Consider the following 19,925-nt stretch of genomic DNA (forward strand, 5'->3'; position numbering starts at 1 on the left):
ATGCTGTCTCACCAGTCTTTTCAAGTTCTTCCAGTCTTAGGCACTGTCTGAGGGAGCCTGTTCTTAGGGTGTTCTGTACGACCCGGACTGACTGAGGTCTGTCTGTGAAGAAGTATAGCAGCCAATTGCAGAGGGGTGTATCTAAGCCCAGTTTTTCCAGTTTTCCTTTCAGATTCTGTGGGATGATGGTGTTGAAAGTTTAACTGAAGTCCAGGAACTTTTGTTCTTCTCATCCCATTTGCTAGGCTCAGGTGAAGAGCGGAAGAGATAGCATCCTCAGTGGAGCTGTTTAATCCGTAGGCAAACTAGAACGGGTCAACTGTGTGGGGGACAGGGGAGATGATGTGCTCTTTTACCTGCCTTTCAAAGCACTTATTGGGATGAAATGTCTTTAATGGAAGGAAGCACTGGGAATGGAAGCACTGGGATGAAATGTCTTTAATGGAAAAAAGAGGGACCCCGATGATCCTCTCTGCTGTCTCACCAGTCTTCTCAGGTTCTTCCAGTCTGAGGCACTGCAGCCACTACACCACACAGTGAGACAGCAGGTCACAATGCTCTCTATGGTGCTTCTGTAGAAGGTCGTGAGGATGGGCAAGGGCAGGTGGGCTCACTTCATCCTTTACAGGAAGTACAAGGGCTTCTGTGCCCTTTTGACCATTAAGGTCGTGTTCAAAGGCCAGGTGAGAATTTCTGTGATATGCATCCCCAGGACTTTTAGTGCTGCTGACCACCTCTACAGCTAAGCTGTTTATGAGCAAAGGAGTGTGGTTAGGCCAGTTCCTTCCGAAGTCGACAATGATCTCCTCCGTCTTCTCCAAGTTCAGGATGAGGCTATTGTCTCTGCACCGGCCCAGTAGCTGCTCCACTTCCTCTCTGTAGTCCTGGTCATTGCAATCTCTAAGGAGGCCCAAATCCATAGTGTTGTAAACAAAATGCACAATGTAATTGGTGGTGAACCTTGAGGCGAAGTCGTGCATCATCAGATTGCACTGCAGGGGGTTCATGATGCAGCCTTGAGGGGGAGCCTGTTCTTAGGGTGTTCTGTACGACCCGGACTGACTGAGGTCTGTCTGTGAAGAAGTGTAGCAGCCAATTGCAGAGGAGTGTATTGAAGCCCAGCTTTTCCAGTTTTCCTATCAGATTCTGTGGGAAGATGGTGTTGAAAGTTTAACTGAAATCCAGGAACTTGTGTTCTTCTCCTCCAATTTGCTAGGCTCAGGTGAAGAGCGGAAGAGATACCATCCTCAGTGGAGCTGTTTAATCGGTATGCAAACTAGAACGGGTCGAATGTTTGGGGGACAGTAGAGATGATATGTTCTTTTACCTGCCTTTCAAAGCACTTAATGTGATGGGAGTCAGTGCGACAGGACGGTAGTTGTTAAATGAGGTGACTTGAGGCTTCTTTGGACTGGAATGATGGTAGCATACTTAAAGCATGCTGGCAGTATGGTTTGGTCCAGCAAGGTGTTAAAAATGTCTGTGCGGACACCAGCCAGGTGAACTGCACACTCCTGCACAGGTATCTTAATGGGATTAATCTCCTTAGTCTTCCACACATTGGCTGTGTCAAGGCAGAGTGTCTCCTCTCCCTGATGGGGTACAGCTTTCACTGCCGGAGTGCTGTTTAGTGCTTCACACCTTCCAAGTAGTTCTTTAGTCTATTTAGGAAGTCTGCATCTACTACACCCACTAGTAATCACCACAAGTAATCACCCGTATGCCTTGCCACACCCTCCTGGTGTGGCTGACAACATGATTCAAGTTGGCTCTCACTGTCCTCAGTGCCTCTCTATCACCTGACTTAAAGGCTGTGTTCTGTGCTTTTAGCAATTTTTGAAACTCCCCAGTCATCCAGGGTGGTTGGCTGGCCCGGGTTATGATGTTCTTTGTGGTGATTTCATCCTCAATGCATTTGTTGATGTTGGCTTACACAGTCATGGCATATTCATCAATAATCACCTTGTTATATGTACAGTAGCAGCTATTCCAAATGGCCCTTTTGAGTGAAACATGAACCAAATGGCAGCCCACTTCACTGTGACTTCCAGCAGAGTCCCCTCCAACTTCAAGCCACTGGTCTTCTCCTGGATGTGCTTTTTTCAGGGAAAGTGGGGACATTTAAAATGGCTACTACTGTAGCTGCAGGTTTGAACATGTTCCAGTCAGACTATTCAAAACAATCCTAGACTGCCTCCATGGACCCCTCAGTCTGCACCCAGACCAGCTTCACTGTAGGTTTTGCTCTGATAAGTAGAGGCCTGTATGCAGGAATTAACATAACATATAGATGGTCTGACGAGCTGAGATGGGGGCGGGGTCTGGTCTGAATGCATCTTTAATTGTAGCGTAGGCTAAGTCAAGATTGTTCTTTCCTCAAGTTACAAAGTCCACATGTTGGTAAAAATGAGGAAGAACAGTCTTCAAACTGGCCTGGTTAAAATCCTCAGCAATGATCAAAATTCCCTCTGTCAGTGCAGATTGAAGCTCAAAGAATCTGATAGAGAACACTCATGACCTCTTTTGTATTAGAAATGGGGGCACATATACTGTACCGCCGTAAACCTAATAGTGAACTCTCTTGGCATGTAGAAAAGTTTGCAATTAAAAGTAGAAAAATTCAATGTCTTGAGAGCAGAAGCTAGCGACCAATCTAGCATTTTTTACACCAGTTGTTGTTTATGTGAAAACAAAGCCCCCTCCTCTGGTCTTTCCGCTGAGTTCAGAGTTCCTATTGGCGCAGTGTAGTGTGAGCCCCTCCGTGCTATCAGCATTATCCAGTATTGATGATTTAAGCCATGACTCGGTCAGGATGATGGCATAGAAGTTACTAATCACCTTTTTTGAAGACAGTTCAAGTTGAAGATTATATATTCTGTTGTCCAGGGGGCGGATGTTTGAGAGCAGGATTGAAGAGATTAGTGGTCTGTGATTTCCTCTAAGCTTTACTGTTAGCCCACCACTGTAGCAACACTTTTGTAGCCTTTCACACCACTTCCTCTTGCTCTTTCTCTGGTGTGGTTTGCACCATGGGTCTGATACTCTCTGCTCATTTGCTCAAAGCACTCTGAAGCTTCTTAACGGTCAAGAAAAAACACTTGATGATCATAGCTCCAGCAGGCGCTGGGATCATAGATAAACAAACCCGCCTAGTTTGTAGCATTCTAGGCGGCATATTTTGTTGAGTTGTCGAGTTGCTGCAATCCGCTGCCTTTGGCGCCGCCATCTTGGATACAGTTCTTTTGTCTGTGTGTGGAAATCCATTAATTGATTAAAATCAGCATTTTCTAAGCACGATAAAAAGTCGTTAGAGGATTATAATTTTCCAGATGTGTGTTAAAATCAAGCAGTAATAATGAAGCTAAAGCGGAAATTCAACTGAAGAAACTCTGATTACTTTCATTCTATCTGAGGCTGATCCACCTCCGATGCAGCCAATCCGCTTCAAGCTTCGCCCAATTATCTACCAGCACTCTCCTTAAAAGCCACTCCAAATCATCTCTGGACCTGCTCTTCAACAAGCGCAAGATCCGTCGCTATGTCGGACTTTGATTCAGACAACCCACCTCCATCCCCTTCTCCACCATCGTAGCAAGCTCATCCGACTCCTCCTCGAAGCTACTTCAACCTCACCTCCAGTGTGTACTCCCTCCAGACTTTCACAGAGTACCCTGTCACTTTAAACGGTCCGGCAGAAGACCGCCATGTTGAGCCTGGTTCTGCCAGAGATTTCTTCCCAAAGGGGAGTTTTTTCTCTCCACAGTCGCTTCATGCTTGCTCTTCATGGACAGTTCATGGACAGTTTATGCAACTTCGTTCATTCGGCGTCAACTAACTCAAGCATCACCTCGTATACCAGCCTCTATGGATTACCAAACTTCATCATCTAAACTCCACCACCAGTTTCAGGCCCGGGGGAAATATTCATACTCTCATGCATTAGTTTATCTGCATTAAAGTTCAAATCAGCATTTATGTTTCCTGCCGAGGCCTGAGCGCCAAAGTTCAAACTATTGTATCAATAAACTCTTCTAATTGCATCTTCTCTCTCTGTGAGTTTTTCAGATTGAATTACATTAGGTAAAAGAAGAAGCAAAGTGAATGGGCCAATTAGCCAGTTCATTTAAAAGGACGCTGTTAGGTTTAGATGAGTTGGTAAACTGTCGCATAATTTGAAGGATCTGTCAAGGAATTTTACATGGAAGACATTTCATTGAGGTGTTTAAAAAGTGACCATTTCTGACACGATTAATTTGCACAGAACTGCTGCAATTGATCATAAAGCAGTTGTTTGGAAAATAATCTTGAGGCAGAGAAAGAGCTAGAGAATAGGACAATGCAAATTTCAAAAAGTGGCTGGAAAAGAAGAATTCCTGACATGGCTGCAGCCTGTCGAGAGTAAAGATGATTTTACCGTGTTCTCTCTCTCTCTCTCCCCCCTCTCTCTCTCTCTCTCTCTCTCTCTCTCTCTCTCTATATATATATATATATATATATATATATATATATATATATATATATATATATATATATATATATATCCATCCATCCATCCATCCATCCATCCATCCATCCATCCATCCATCCAGTATACCTTCTTATCCTTCTAGGTTGTAGCAGGCCTGGTTTCTACTTAGCAGTCATTAGCTCGATGCAGGCTTTCTTGATCAGGTTCCAAAAATAAAGGCAGGAATAGACAAACTTTAGAGGCTTAGTTTTTCTAAAACCACGAAACGTTTCAAAATAAATATTCCTTCAACCCTGTTAAAGATCTCATAGTCTTATTTCCCCCCTCATAGCTCTGCTGCTTCTTCTCAGTTTAAAAATGAGGAAGTAGAGCATTTAAAGCTAAATGTATGTCACTTCTCCAGAAACATAGTTTACTGAAAGTAAATGGCAAAAATGGTAATTAAAGATATAAAATGCTGCCTTGGAAAAATCATCCATTACATAGCACAATTTCCTGTAAATATTTTCCAAAGATGCCTCAAACTGAGCATCTTTCACAATGTTTAACACATATACATTCTAACAGTTTAACTGCTATCTAAATGTGGTGAAGGTGTTAGTTTAAATTGAGCTAGAAGAGTCGTAGTTTTCACAAAGTCATATATATGTTTAACACATGCATAGCACATGATCCACACACACAAACAGGATAAGATCCAGACATTAACATGCTGATTCAAACAAGCACATAAAAATTAGATATTCACAAAACAAGATTTGCAAAAGTGTTTGTGATGCATATAACATTATATCTTTATTCATAAACTACTATTGGTCTTTGAACTTTATGGCATTTGTTTGTGGATTTTAGAGGCTCACCTGATGTGAAGTGAATTAATAACGTTTACCACATAGGCAATGATTTTCTTTATACAGTATGGTAGAGTAGGAAGTCACTGCAGCACACAGAATGACCACATGGCAGACCCTGTTGATGCTATATCCTTTATGTTTTGTTTTTCTATTAAATGATCTTCTTTGGTTACTTTTGTTTCTTGATTTTTAAAGACATATTTTATATGATGATATTAAATACTCAAACGGTCCTCTGTCAGATGGCCTGGCTCAGCCTCAGAGGTCATTCTCTTGCAGATATGGGGTGGGTATAAACTCTGTATGCCTTCATGCAACAGCAGGAAAGAAAATAAAAAAAGTTTTATGGAAGAGTTAAAATAAATTGTTAGGATAACAGACAACTGTGGATTGTTTTTAAGTTCATAGACAGATACTTGCAGCAGTAAAATAGCTGCATAAATATATTGTAGACAATAGAGAAAAAAAGAGATGAACTGTAGTTAATTGAGAATTCTAACACAATGCATGTAGAGCAGAAAATGTAAAGCTCACAATTCAACAAGTCTTTTTGTTTAGAACAAAAATGAATGGTGTATTAGCATTTAAACAATGTTTTAAACCTGACAGATACATTTGCCCATAAACTGAGATGAAGTTCCTGTAGAGAGGAAATCTGTTTCTAGCACATAATTGTGGTTAAAGACGTAGCTACGTACTTTATGAACTATGAATAAAAGGGAAGGAAACACAGACAGAGCAGGACTATTATGGTCTGATGGGTATGAAAACATTAGTTTTTATATGCATTAAATGTAACTTCTCCTTTTTCTGTGCTGTAGTTGGAGAGAAGTTTTCTGATTCTGTGCAGCAGGTCTGTCTTGAAGTGAGGATGGGGCACACTTTGCTCTGCAGGCTGGGCTTCTTCTGTAAGTAAATTACCTATTTTCTTTCCATCTATTGGAAAATTTAAATCGTGTATATTATAGTATGTTGCTAGTTTAAACTGTCTTTCCTGAAAGACTAAAGTATCATATTATTTTAATTTTTTTAAGTTTAAAACCTAAAAATTATACAGGATTTGAACATCATGCTCTGTGGCAGCCAGATGTGATCAAACCTTGTTATTTGTCTCCAGTGGTGGGCCGTCAGAGCCTTCAAAGCCTTCTCCGCTGGCCTAAAATAACCCAGAAACACTAACCTACATTCATAACCTAAACCTTTGATTTTATTCCAAACAATCTGTTAATTTAAATGTATGGCATTTCTTTTGGCTGCGCTGTTTCCATTGCATTACTGTGGTTGCTATATTCTTTTGTCCAATCAAATTTGAGCCTCTGTGTGTTGCTATGTCAGTCAAATCTGCACAGAGTCTTAGTAGTCAGCAGTGCTGGCTGATGCTAACTTAAAGTAGCGACAATCTGCATTTTAGATAAGCTTGAACATTATTCTGCCCTCAATGGCTGATAATAAATTGAAAAGCTAAGAGCTAAGCCAGAAGGATGGATTTTGTATTGTATTTCCATGCTTTAAGCTCTATACTATCTGGTAGTTTGATGCATATTGAATCTGAATGACTCTTGATGATGTAAATATGGCCGAGCTGCAGCTATAGAGTAGAGGTTTACTGTTGTCTTAACTGGGCCTCTTGCTTATTTGATCTCTGTATTCACCCTCACTCTAAACTTCCTCCAGTTATACCTGCTCTTGTCACATTTCCTATTTGAGTACTATTGGGGGTTTATTTCATTAAAATGTGGAAGTGGTGATATTAACCTTGACACCCATCGCTGATAATATGCAACAAATCTTTTTTATTAACGAGATAGCATGTGCATTCCTTCAGTGCCAGTTATCACACAATCAGTTAACAACTTTCGCAAGCCTGTGTTTCTGTTACAACTGGTCCCTAACAGTTTGTTATTATATATACACTTATTTATATTTACATTCAGACGTCAAGGGGTTAAGTAGTTGAGGGGGCCCCACTGAAAGCCTAGGTACCAGATGCACTAACCACAACTGCTTGTGTCCTACTACAGTTGGAACCAGTATGATTTGTTGTAGCAGCAGAATCAATTCAGAAACATTCACCAGATTTAAAAGATGGAGGAGGCTGAGAAAGCTGAGGAAGGACTTATGATTGAGAAATCGGTCATAGCAGCAGTTTCTGTGTCTGGATTGTTTTCTCTTTTTTTTTTTTTTTTTTTTTTACAGTGTCATGTCTGGCAATGTGGCAATACGAATAATAGTCTTGATGCCAAAAAGAGCCCAACAGATTTTACTTTCACAAGTGTAGCAGTATGGCAATTGCCATATAGCTTCACTTGTTTCATGCATATAAATTGCTTTATTATAATTATGCAGGGAGTTTTACAGTTTATATGGACACTGCAATGTAAATAGAGCAGAAAAACAGAAGAAGAAAAGGAAAAAAGAAAAAACAAGAAAAAAAGAGTAAAGATGAAAGAAAGAAGAGATGGAAAGGAGACAATGACAAAACATTTTCAGTCTGCTTCATCACCTGTAACGAGATGAAAAAAGAACAGCACAACTGAAAGACATGGTACGAGACATACAATAAAGGAACACCTTGAAACTATCGCTAAAGTAATATTATTAAGTCTGACATGTACTCTATGTTACCTGAAGATACGTATGTGGGCTTTCTGTATAGAGGTGAATCTCTAAGTACCTGGAGCCAAGCACCTGTAATTGTTTGTGAGGGTGAACTTGTGCATGTAAAGTTTATCCATAAAAAAAATGCTCAATAGTGGTTGTGGAGAGCTGGAGAGGCACACCCCCCCAGAGCACTGAGTCCAGCGCCGGGAGACCCAAAGCCCCAGGGGCCCAAAGGGACCTCAAGAGCGAAGGCACCAAGGAGGGGCCAGCCCCGGAAATCAGACCCCCACCAAGGGAGGAGGAGAGACAGCCCCGAAGAAGCCCCCCAGCCACCGCCATACCGGCGCCCCGGGGAGCTGCAGAGACGAGTACGCGGGCTCCGCCGCAAGATTGTTTTTTTCTTTAAATATCTGACACCACTGAAGATTTGTCTTTAGATGTGGAAAATAAGATTTGTTTTTAGTGAGTGTGGCTGACTGATTAAAGCTTACAATCAGATGTTCTGTTTATTCTCTCGGGATGAATGATGTTGCCTTGTCGATATGTTAAGTATTACAATGAAACTGGTTTCTCTATTGTTATTATATCTCCCTTATACTCTTTTTATTTTAAAAATGTGGGTTTGTTCTATTTTTCTACTGTATCCATTATTGTTAATATTATAATTTTCTCTATAAGCAATCCTTTGTCACAGAATGAAACATATTATAAAGTTATCTTTCATGTATTGCACAAGAGAAGTGACATAACAATGTCCCTCAGTTACCATCTTACCTTTGCCTCTTTCGCACACTAATTTCCACTGCCCACTGTGTGCAGTGGGACAGATAAGAAGGGTAGAGCCAAGAATAAGTCACATTTTTCCAGATTTCAGCAAATCTTTTTTCAATAAAACACTAAATGAGTGAATTGTAATATTACTTCCTAATAATGCTTGTTGAGTGAAACCAACTATGTTTAATTTGTGCCTTATCCCTGGTGGAGCAGTTTGAGCAGAGATGGGCTGAATCACATAGAGGAGATAAGGACAGCTCTCTGTTCCCTATGATTGCAAAGACATTTTCAAAAAGATTCCATTACTCTGGAAATCTCAGGAGGAATGAACAGCATTTCCATTAAATAATTCACGCTGCACCACGGCGAAAAAGACTCTCCTGTAAAATGGCTAACTAGAGATCGCCATCCATCCATCCATCCGTCTGGCAAATATTCTGCCCAGAATCTGATTAATAATGTACCCATTCTTTTCTTTAAGTTCCTTTTAGTGGTCTCTGTATGGTCCTACCATAGACCATTATTTAAAGCTAAAAACCAGTTTTACTATTTATACTCTTATAAAGAAAATTTTTTTGTCCAGCTGATAAGGGTTCAGTGTAAACCTGATTTCTCTGTTAATTTATTTTTTTCCTTATTGACAATTTTCTTTTTCTTGTATTTCAAAAACCATCAGATTGTTCTAATAATTTATTTTTTGTTATTCTTTGTAGTGATTTGCACACTCTGCTGTGGATATGCTGAAGGTAAGAAAATGATTTCATCCATCTATTTTCTCTGTTTTCCTTCTCAGCAGAACATACCTGAATTTACAATCTATTTACTGATGTTTTCTCACCATACTATGTTTTCAAAAAATAAAATTGTCCTAAAAGGAGTTTCACTTTAAATCTCCGAACACAGCTTCCAGTCAGAACAAGACAACTGTGCAATTGATTTTGTATGTTTTTTTTTCCAGTGCTGTGCAAGATTACATTAAACAACAACTAGTTCAAAGTTTAGGTCACAGTGGATGACAATTCCCTTACCATTGAACTGCATCACAAACGCTAGCTTGCAGTCATCTGTGATGCCATGGACCAGATAGCATATGCATTCATGAACTTTAGTACCAGGTTAAGCCTTGCTGAGATAAAAAAAAAAACTCTTCTCCAAGAGTGACCTGACACGATAGCAATAGAATGACTGCAATGCTTGAACAGAATGGAGACCCTGTAATTCAGCAAACAGAAATAGAAAGCGATCAATGAATTTATTTTAAGGTCAATATGTGTTACAAGAACAAAAATCACTGGACTTAGGAGGAGAACAGGACTAGTGCCCAAGAACAACTCAGTTATGCTGAAGGTGCTCTGAATGAAAGCCAACAACCTTCTAAGAAGCTGAGAGGCTGTGCTGGCTCTGATGATCTATCCTTTGTCTCTAGGTTATATTTGAATGATTCAGATCACTGATTGACTGATCCACACATTGATTGCACTAGACAAGGCAAAGGCTAATGGAGGAGTCAAAGTCAGTCCAGGGTCTGAACACACAATAGGGCTTTCAAGAATCTCCCAGTTACCAACTGAGAGAGCTAGGAATATATGCTGCTGTTCCCGGGTGCAGAAAAAAAGTTCAGATTATTTAACACATTATTTATCTTAAGAGTTTAAAATCAGCCATCAGCCCTTAATGATTCAATGTTAAATAGGAAGCAAATCCTTTTGATGTTCATTCTTCAAATCATGGATCATTACAGATGGTTAAAACCTTTGTATCCAAAGCTCACCATCTTGACATCTTCGCAATCTGGTTTAATTTGTTTTTTACCCATTTTTTTCAAGAAAGTGTTTTTGTTTAAAAGTCAAAATTTGAGGGCTGTATTTGATGATACATTTCTAGACTGAAAGTGAGCCAAAGTCTTCCAACATTACCATTAATTTAGGTTGACAGTTGTTCGGTAGGCCTGAATGACTTAATACATCATCAGCAAAATTAGATAACTGTCATGATTGGTTGAAGTGATCCGACCCACATACAGAGAACCACTCAGAGACCAAGGGAAAAGGTTTAACAGGTTTATTAAATTTAGATGAATAACAGAAGTTGGATCTGGAACTCAGTGGAGTGGTGAACCGGAACTGGAAAGTCTGAAGGGGAGATCACAGTGATCAGTTCAAGGACCGTAGGAAATTTGACTGAGGCTTGAATATTACTGGAGAGGGACTCACGTTTGAGGGGGATCAATCCTTGAATCCAGCTTGTGGGGGATAATCCAGAGAAGAGGGAACTTGTTGGAGGGTGGACAGATAGACAAGCGTTGGAACCAAAGGAGCAGACTGTCACTTGGATTTCCGATGAGGACTTGAACAGATCATGTGGAGGTTTTCCCCTGCTCAGTGTGTACTCAGTTAATCCTTCCAGGGGGAGAAGGCCAGGCATCCAGTTACACAGGAAGATTTCCTGCCGAAAAGGCAAAGACAAAAACAAAGTTAGACTCAGAGAAACAAAGGCTCAGATTAGACTCAGCTAAACTCAGCTTAGCTAGAGTACCCAAAACTGGCAAACACTATGGCATCGAGGTAGTGACAGCACACTGCTCAAATACTCCTCCAGTAATGATCAGACGAGCCGCAGGTGTGCTGCGAGGCCCAACGAGGACAGGGCACCACCTGGTGGTGGAGAGAGAAAAACACACAAACAACTCATACAAACTGGATTCCTGACAATAACATCCTTTTCAAGTACATTTCTACCTTTAATCATATTATTTGTATTCCTTTTTTATCACATATGACATGGAAAGTCCTTCTGATATTGTTTTAAGCCTGACTCTGGCTGATCAAACCAGTTTAATCTAGATACACCAGTTTGGATATAGGGCTGGGCGATAAAGAAAAAAAGCTTATCGATAAAAAAAATGCATATTGATCGATATCGATAATTATTGAAAAGATTTGAAACCATATTTTGTGTGCAGCTCTGCCTGGACTTTTTATAATAATGCTAAATGATTTGATTTTAATAAAAAACACAAACACAGACTTCGAATTAACTTTATTTAACCAACTTTTTTAACCATAACAGAATTGTTTTAAAGAAAAATAACTTAAGAGACCTGGGTTATGTTACTAAATACTGACAAAGAATAAACTAAAGTGACCAGAAAAAGTGACCAAAATAAATATAACGAATAAATAAATGCCCCCCCACCGCCGCCGCCCCCGTTTCCTGCTTTAACCTGAGTTAATACTTTGAAGTTTCTGGCCCCTCAGCATTTTTCTCTCAATTGTTAGAACTACGTGGGAAACTGCCCAGAACTGAAAATATATATATATTTTCCCGAAATTCCCGAAGATTCGCTTCACTCTGTGTACTCCGACGTCGAGAATCAAGAATCCACCTTTCGTATTCCATTTTCAGAGTTTTTTAAAGTGTTTAACAGAGACGTTAGCACCTCGACGTCGGAGTACACAGAGTGAAGCGAAAAGACTACAACTGTGTAAACAGGCCCCATTTCCGTTTCCGGTGGCAGGGGAATATTGACTATTCCAACAGAACTCAATGGGATTTACAAAATGCTAAATAAAACACTACAGGAACGTTTTTTCTTTACGAAACTTTTTTGGAACGTCATTGAACAGCGCTGACGACCCGGTGAGTAGCATATAAAAAAAAAAGAAAGTTTAAGGTTGTTTTAAGGACATTATCGGACATGCACTATGGAAGCCGTTCTGAAGCAGCCAGGGGTGGATTCTAAATGAGCCAAAAAGCAGAGACAGGACCAATTGTCAAAATTTTGGTGTCGATCATTCGATTTCATCCTGGACACTACAGAAAATGGGCTAAAAGTGTTAAAAACCAGAATTCTACTTTAATTTCAGCTTTTTTCATTCAGCAAAAAAGCATTCCCACTTTGCTGTTTCTCCGAAACAGCTTTTTCTAGTTTCATCTATTTTCAGCCATGTTGATAATGGAAACCGAATGAGATTCAAAATAATCAGTGAGACAACGATTATTTGTCTTTAGCTTAATTTCATGATGATGCTTTAAAGAAAAATGTTTGCTCCTTTTCATGTGACAAACAGATGTTAAAATAATGTTTTTTTTCTATGTTGATGGCAGTTTTAAAGAGGTTTCTTTAAACAATGTCTGTCTGATAGAATATTTAGGTGTTTTTCTTATTGTGGAATGGTATTTTTCTTTAACCTGTTTGTCAGTGATGTTAAAGTCTGTTTTTTCTCTTTTCCTCAATAAAAATGATTACTTAGAAGCCTTGCTGAGATGAAAGGAAAGGAGGGACATTTGAAAGGAAGTTTCCCCCTACTGTAGGTTAGATAAGGGGGGAACAAGTCAAGATTCTCACGTCCTGGTGTGAACAGAAAACAATTGTCATCTCTGTCCTTTGATGAGCTAAAGTGTTTTCTCTTGGGAAATGTTAATGTGTGGGTAGTCCCCTTTTTATCCAGGGGTTGGCATGCTGCAGCCTCAGAACATCACTGAGCTGCATTTAGGCTGGTTGTATGTTCTCCTTTGCAAGGTGAAATTAAAGCCTTTTCTTCCTATAATATCAACTCTCAGCGCTCATATATTTTTTTAACTCGACATTATATTTTAACAGTTCCTATTATACCCACTGTGATCCAACCACCCGACTGGCCTCAAAAATTCAGAGGAGAGACAGTCACTCTGAGATGTGAGATCCATGGAGGTGGAGGAGTTCAGTGGACGTATGAATGGAGTCCAACAAGCAGAAACTCTCCAACATCCAGTGAATACAGGATCACTGCAGCTGACAGAGGAGAATATAAATGCAGAGGAAGAACAGATGTCTTTACAATAACAGAGTGGGGAGTCCTTAGGTTAACTCTGTCAGGTGAGTTTTTTTTTTTTTTTATCTTTCACCCATGTATGCATTTCATTAGGGATTTTAACATATTCAGTATAAAAATGTTAAGACTCCTCTATCGTTGAAAATACCTTATGACTTAACTCATTAGTAATTAGTACACTCATTAATAAAACATGACACTCATTATTCATCACATTTATTAAAAAAGTAGGATCTGCTTCTAAACTCAAAAAACATGGTTCATGTGTAACAAATGAATGTTACTGCAATACCTTCAATGAAATGTTAGAGTAAGATTAAATAAACTAGAAAATTTCTAAAGAAATTTTGAGGGGGGCCACCTACTGCCCGTTCTGGGTACCGGGCCATTACGGCCCTGGCAAGTGATGTCGGGGCTCCCCAGACCGACTGCTTAAGCCTTTGAGGGCTGCTGAGGGAAGGAGAGAGGGCAAGCCCATGGGCACAGAGAGCTGTGTGCCACTTTGGCTGAAATCTGGGAAATAGACGTGCACAGCCTATGATGCACAAGGGTAATATGGGTTGTCCATATTGAACTGCAGTGGGTAAAGCTCATTTGGTGGACTCAGCCCGCCTGCTAAGAGCCATTGCAGTGATGAAATCACCATTGGTGGGCTCAGCCCGCCTGCTAAGAGCCATTGCAGTGATGAAATCACCATTGGTGGGCTCAGCCCGCCTGCTAAGAGCCATTGCAGTGATGAAATCACCATTGGCGGGCAGCATTGTAAATATTCATTTAGAGGCACAAAATAAATAAATAAAGGGTTCGTTCCTCTATCTACACTTGATCATTTATAAACATGATAAAATTGGTATTTCCCGTGTCTCCATGTTTGAACAATATTTCTAAGCTTTGTGACAGAAGCTAAATTACTCACTCAGAGAATAAAGTCTGATTTATTTCAGTGAACATTTTCCTAAAACAAAATCTCATTCTAATAATGGTCTGTTTTCTGTTTGTTTCCTCCAGCAGATAAACCCACAGCCTCACTAACAGCAGATCAGGAAATAACACCACTAGGGGGCAGTGTAACACTGACCTGCTATGTGTCCATCTCTACTGGCTGGAAGTTTGACTGGTTCAGACAGGAGTTAGAGTCTTCTAGAGCTCAGCTCATCAGAAACAATGAACCTGATGGAGTCCTCAGCATCTCAGAGGGAGGTCTATACAGCTGCAGAGGAGGAAGAGGAGATCCAGTTTTCTACACTGAAAACAGCAACACGGTCACCATTTATAAAACTGGTGAGTTTAGTTCTAGGTTGTGGGGAAAAAAGATATTTTATTATTTCATCTATTTTCAGCCATGTTGATAATGGAAACCGAATGAGATTCAAAATAATCAGTGAGACAACGATTATTTGTCTTTAGCTTAATTTCATGATGATGCTTTAAAGAAAAATGTTTGTTCCTTTTCATGTGACAAACAGATGTTAAAATAATGTTTTTTTTCTATGTTGATGGCAGTTTTAAAGAGGTTTATTTAAACAATGTCTGTCTGATAGAATATTTAGGTGTTTTTCTTATATTTTATCAGTTCCTGTTATACCCACTGTGATCCAACCACCCGACTGGCCTCAGATATTCAGAGGAGAGAAAGTCACTCTGAGATGTGAGATCCATGGAGGTGGAGGAGCTCAGTGGACGTATGAATGGAGACCAACCAGCAGAAACTCTCCAACATCCAGTGAATACAGGATCACTGCAGCTGACAGTGGAGAATATAGATGCAGAGGAAGAACAGATGTCTTTACAATAACAGAGTGGGGAGTCCTTAGGTTAACTCTGTCAGGTGAGTTTTTTTTTTTTTTTTATCTTTCACCCATGTATGCATTTCATTAGGGATTTTAACATATTCAGTATAAAAATGTTAAGACTCCTCTATCGTTGAAAATACCTTATGACTTAACTCATTAGTAATTAGTACACTCATTAATAAAACATGACACTCATTGTTCATCACATTTATTAAAAAAGCAGGATCTGCTTCTAAACTCAAAAAACATGGTTCATGTGTAACAAATGAATGTTACTGCAATACCTTCAGTAAAATGTTAGAGTAAGATTAAATAAACTAGAAAATTTCGAAAGAAATTTTGAGGGGGGCCACCTACTGCCCGTTCTGGGTACCGGGCCATTACGGCCCTGGCAAGTGATGTCGGGGCTCCCCAGACCAACTGCTTACGCCTTTGAGGGCTGCTGAGGGAAGGAGAGAGGGCAAGCCCATGGGCACAGAGAGCTGTGTGCCACTTTGGCTGAAATCTGGGAAATAGACGTGCACAGCCTATGATGCACAAGGGTAATATGGGTTGTTCATATTGAACTGCAGTGGGTAAAGCTCAGTTGGCGGGCTAAGCCCGCCTGCTAAGAGCCATTGCAGTGATGAAATCACCATTGGCGGGCAGCATTGTAAATATTCATTTAGAGGCACAAATTAAATAAATAAATAAAGGGTTTGTTCCTCTATCTACACTTGATCATTTATAAACATGATAAAATTGGTATTTCCCGTGTCTCCATGTTTGAACAATATTTCTAAGCTTTGTGACAGAAGCTAAATGACTCACTCAGAGAATAAAGTCTGATTTATTTCAGTGAACATTTTCCTAAAACAAAATCTCATTCTAATAATGGTCTGTTTTCTGTTTGTTTCCTCCAGCAGATAAACCCACAGCCTCACTAACAGCAGATCAGGAAATAACACCACTAGGGGGCAGTGTAACACTGACCTGCTATGTGTCCATCTCTACTGGCTGGAAGCTTGACTGGTTCAACCCAGTCTCATGGGAAAATGTACCCCCACTACGTTGGTCCACACTGCAAAACGTAGTGGAGGTACATTAATGGCCATTTTTTTGTGGTACTGTTACGTTTCTTCTGCCTATACGTTTTCTATTGTTTTACGTCCTAGTCACGTGACTTTCAAGATTCCAGCTGGGAGAAGAAAAAAAATAAATATATGGCCGACATTCGCTCATTTTTGTGTGGAAAGATTAATGACTTGAGTTTGTTTTTGCATTAAAATGAGTTTTGATTATATTTCTAGTGAGAAATGTATAGTTTGTTGCCAGAATATTTACTCAGGGAATGTACATATTCACTTGCTTGTTCGTTTCTTGCAAAGATTTTTCAAGATAATGTGAAACTGTAACATTTTGGTATAAACATGGCTGAGATTTCTCTAACTTTTAGTGGGAAAATCAATAATTTCAATCAGTTTCTGCATTTAAATGGGTTTTTGATTACATTTATAGCGAGGAGTGTAGGGTTTATTTACATAATATTTACTTAGTGAACATACATAATCACCCGCTTGCTAGTTTTTGCTACGTTTTTCGGATCTCGTCAGGATTATGTGAAATTGCAACGTTTTGGCTGCTACCCATCGCCTAGCATTTAGCTGCCGCCCCGATTCAACATTGAATTCTTTGTGATTTAACTCCATCTGACGGATAAAACCCTCGCCACTGCGTGCGTTGCGTCTGAGGTTGATTTTCAGATCAATGCATTACGTCGTGGCATACGGGAGAAACTAATTAAACTAGTTAAAAAAAGGATCATGGGTTAAGATCGGATGTGTTTTATTTGGAAATCTACCGGATCCTTTGTGCATTTCACTTCCTGTTTGGTGCGATCTCATTGATGGGTTTTGACCAGATTTTGACCAAAGAGGAACTAAAAAAAAAAAAAAAAAACAATTTAAATACACAACCAGCATATCTGGAATCAATGACAGAGAGCATACATAATCACCCGCTTGCTAGTTTTTGCTACGTTTTTCGGATCTCGTCAGGATTATGTGAAATTGCAACGTTTTGGCTGCTACCCATCGCCTAGCATTTAGCTGCCGCCCCGATTCAACATTGAATTCTTTGTGATTTAACTCCATCTGACGGATCAAACCCTCGCCACTGCGGCGTTGCGTCTGAGGTTGATTTTCAGATCAATGCATTACGTCGTGGCATACGGGAGAAACTAATTAAACTAGTTAAAAAAAAGGATCATGGGTTAAGATCGGATGTGTTTTATTTGGAAATCTACCGGATCCTTTGTGCAATTAACTTCCTGTTTGGTGCGATCTCATTGATGGGTTTTGACCAGATTTTGACCAAAGAGGAACTAAAAAAAAAAAAAAAAAACAATTTAAATACACAACCAGCATATCTGGAATCAATGACAGAGAGCATACATAATCACCCGCTTGCTAGTTTTTGCTACGTTTTTCGGATCTCGTCAGGATTATGTGAAATTGCAACGTTTTGGCTGCTAGCCATCGCCTAGCATTTAGCTGCCGCCCCGATTCAACATTGAATTCTTTGTGATTTAACTCCATCTGACGGATCAAACCCTCGCCACTGCGGCGTTGCGTCTGAGGTTGATTTTCAGATCAATGCATTACGTCGTGGCATACGGGAGAAACTAATTAAACTAGTTAAAAAAAAGGATCATGGGTTAAGATCGGATGTGTTTTATTTGGAAATCTACCGGATCCTTTGTGCAATTAACTTCCTGTTTGGTGCGATCTCATTGATGGGTTTTGACCAGATTTTGACCAAAGAGGAACTAAAAAAAAAAAAAAAAAACAATTTGAATACACAACCAGCATATCTGGAATCAATGACAGAGAGCGACTGGGACCAGAAGTTTATTAATTTCTCCCCACTGATTTCCATTCAAAATGTTTTCTATCCCACCGTGCTCTAGGGAAGGGGCGGGCATACCGCCACCTACTGTTCATGAGTGTGTAGCAACATTGTTTTACATCTATTAAATTCTATTTTTTAATTTTTTATTCTGAAGATAAATAAATAATGCTTTCCTTAATCTATAAATATCTTTTATATTTCTTTTATTTCCCAATAATCCTTTAAGACTCCATTCTTGGCCTGTCCTCTTTTCAATTTCTTCCTTTCAGGTCCAGATGTTTTGCAGTTCATCAATACATGTTATACATTTTCTATCTCTCCACATCCTTCACATTTATCAGTATTTTTCCTCCCTATTAAGTATAAATTGTCATTTAAATAAGTATGACCTACTCTTAATCTGATCATTATTATTTCTTCCCTTCGGTTTCTCTCATTAATATTTCTATTTAATACTGACTTTTGTACTTTATATAACCTTCTTCCTTTTTATCTTCATTCCACCTTTTTTTTTTTTGCCATTTTTCAATTTCTTTCCTCTTAATAAATGATTTTCCTTCCCCTTTCCCTAAAGGAATTGTAATTGTTATTTGTCTACTTTTCATTCCAGCTAACTTTCCATTAATTAGCTTGAAAACAGCACTTTGTAGGCACCCAGTTTCTCTAACAATGGCCCTTTTTGGGTTACCCTCCATGCATTGGGTGTCAGTTCAGTGGCAGTTCCAGAACATTTTCTTAGGGTTGACCAGGCAGCACAATAATGTGCATGTGGCCAAAAAGTAATAGGGATCAAATTCGGTTCAGAGTCAAGCTATCGGGATCAGGCATCAGGTTCAATTTGCATATTTTCCTAGCCAAAACAAGGATTTGTTGGGCTACTGTAATTTTGTATTGAAAAACGTCCTGAATGGGAAGTCTTCAAACTTGAAAAACAAAGTCCAAAGTTTTTTGTTTTTTTTTGGAATGATTATGACCTGGATGTCTAAGAATCTTCACCAGCTTATCAGGGAAATGAATGCCCACAATGTCTATATTCTCCAAAAGAGAATAACAGAACAGACCTTCATGAGGCCCTTGTTAAAGCTATGCATATATTTATGCATCTATGCTCTTCAAATAACTTTCTGGTTCGATGCAACATTTACATTAAATGGGTTGAGAGGTTGTTCTTTACCAGTAAATACATAAAAGATTCCCAGATGACTGCCGATACAAACTCTCCCCTATAAAACCTGAAACTAATTCTTATAAGAGAGTAAAATCTGTATTAGTCTTCATTAAATGTAGCATATTGTTGTACATAATCGATTGCTTTATTTTTGGTGTCAGCTTTTGGTCAATATGCTAACCTTAAAAGGTCAAAGTGGGAAAATGTAGTAGTAGTAGACAAATTAGCAATTAGAGGAGGCAATAACAATTACAATTCCTTTAGGGAAAGGAAAATCATTTATTAAGAGGAAAGAAATTGAAAAATGGCAAAAAAAGGTGGAATGAAGATAAAAAGGAAGAAGGTTATATAAAGTACAAAAGTCAGTATTAAATAGAAATATTAATGAGAAAAACCGAAGGGAAGAAATAATAATGATCAGATTAAGAGTAGGTCATACTTATTTAAATGACAATTTATACTTAATAGGGAGGAAAAATAATGATAAATGTGAAGGATGTGGAGAGATAGAAAATGCAGATGTATTGATGAACTGCAAAACATATGAACCTGAAAGGAAGAAAT

At 39.2% G+C, this 19,925-nt stretch overlaps 1 protein-coding gene across 1 annotated transcript in view; it reads left to right on the forward strand.

Moving 5' to 3' along the window:
- The window catches only part of LOC119789329 (Fc receptor-like protein 5), a 74,686-nt gene that overhangs the window by 26,475 nt on the left and 28,286 nt on the right, over window positions 1-19,925 (forward strand). The window lies entirely within an intron of this gene.

The sequence above is a fragment of the Cyprinodon tularosa genome, unplaced genomic scaffold (genome assembly GCF_016077235.1).
Source record: "Cyprinodon tularosa strain WSP-4 unplaced genomic scaffold, ASM1607723v1 ctg1096, whole genome shotgun sequence".
Lineage (NCBI taxonomy): Eukaryota > Metazoa > Chordata > Actinopteri > Cyprinodontiformes > Cyprinodontidae > Cyprinodon > Cyprinodon tularosa.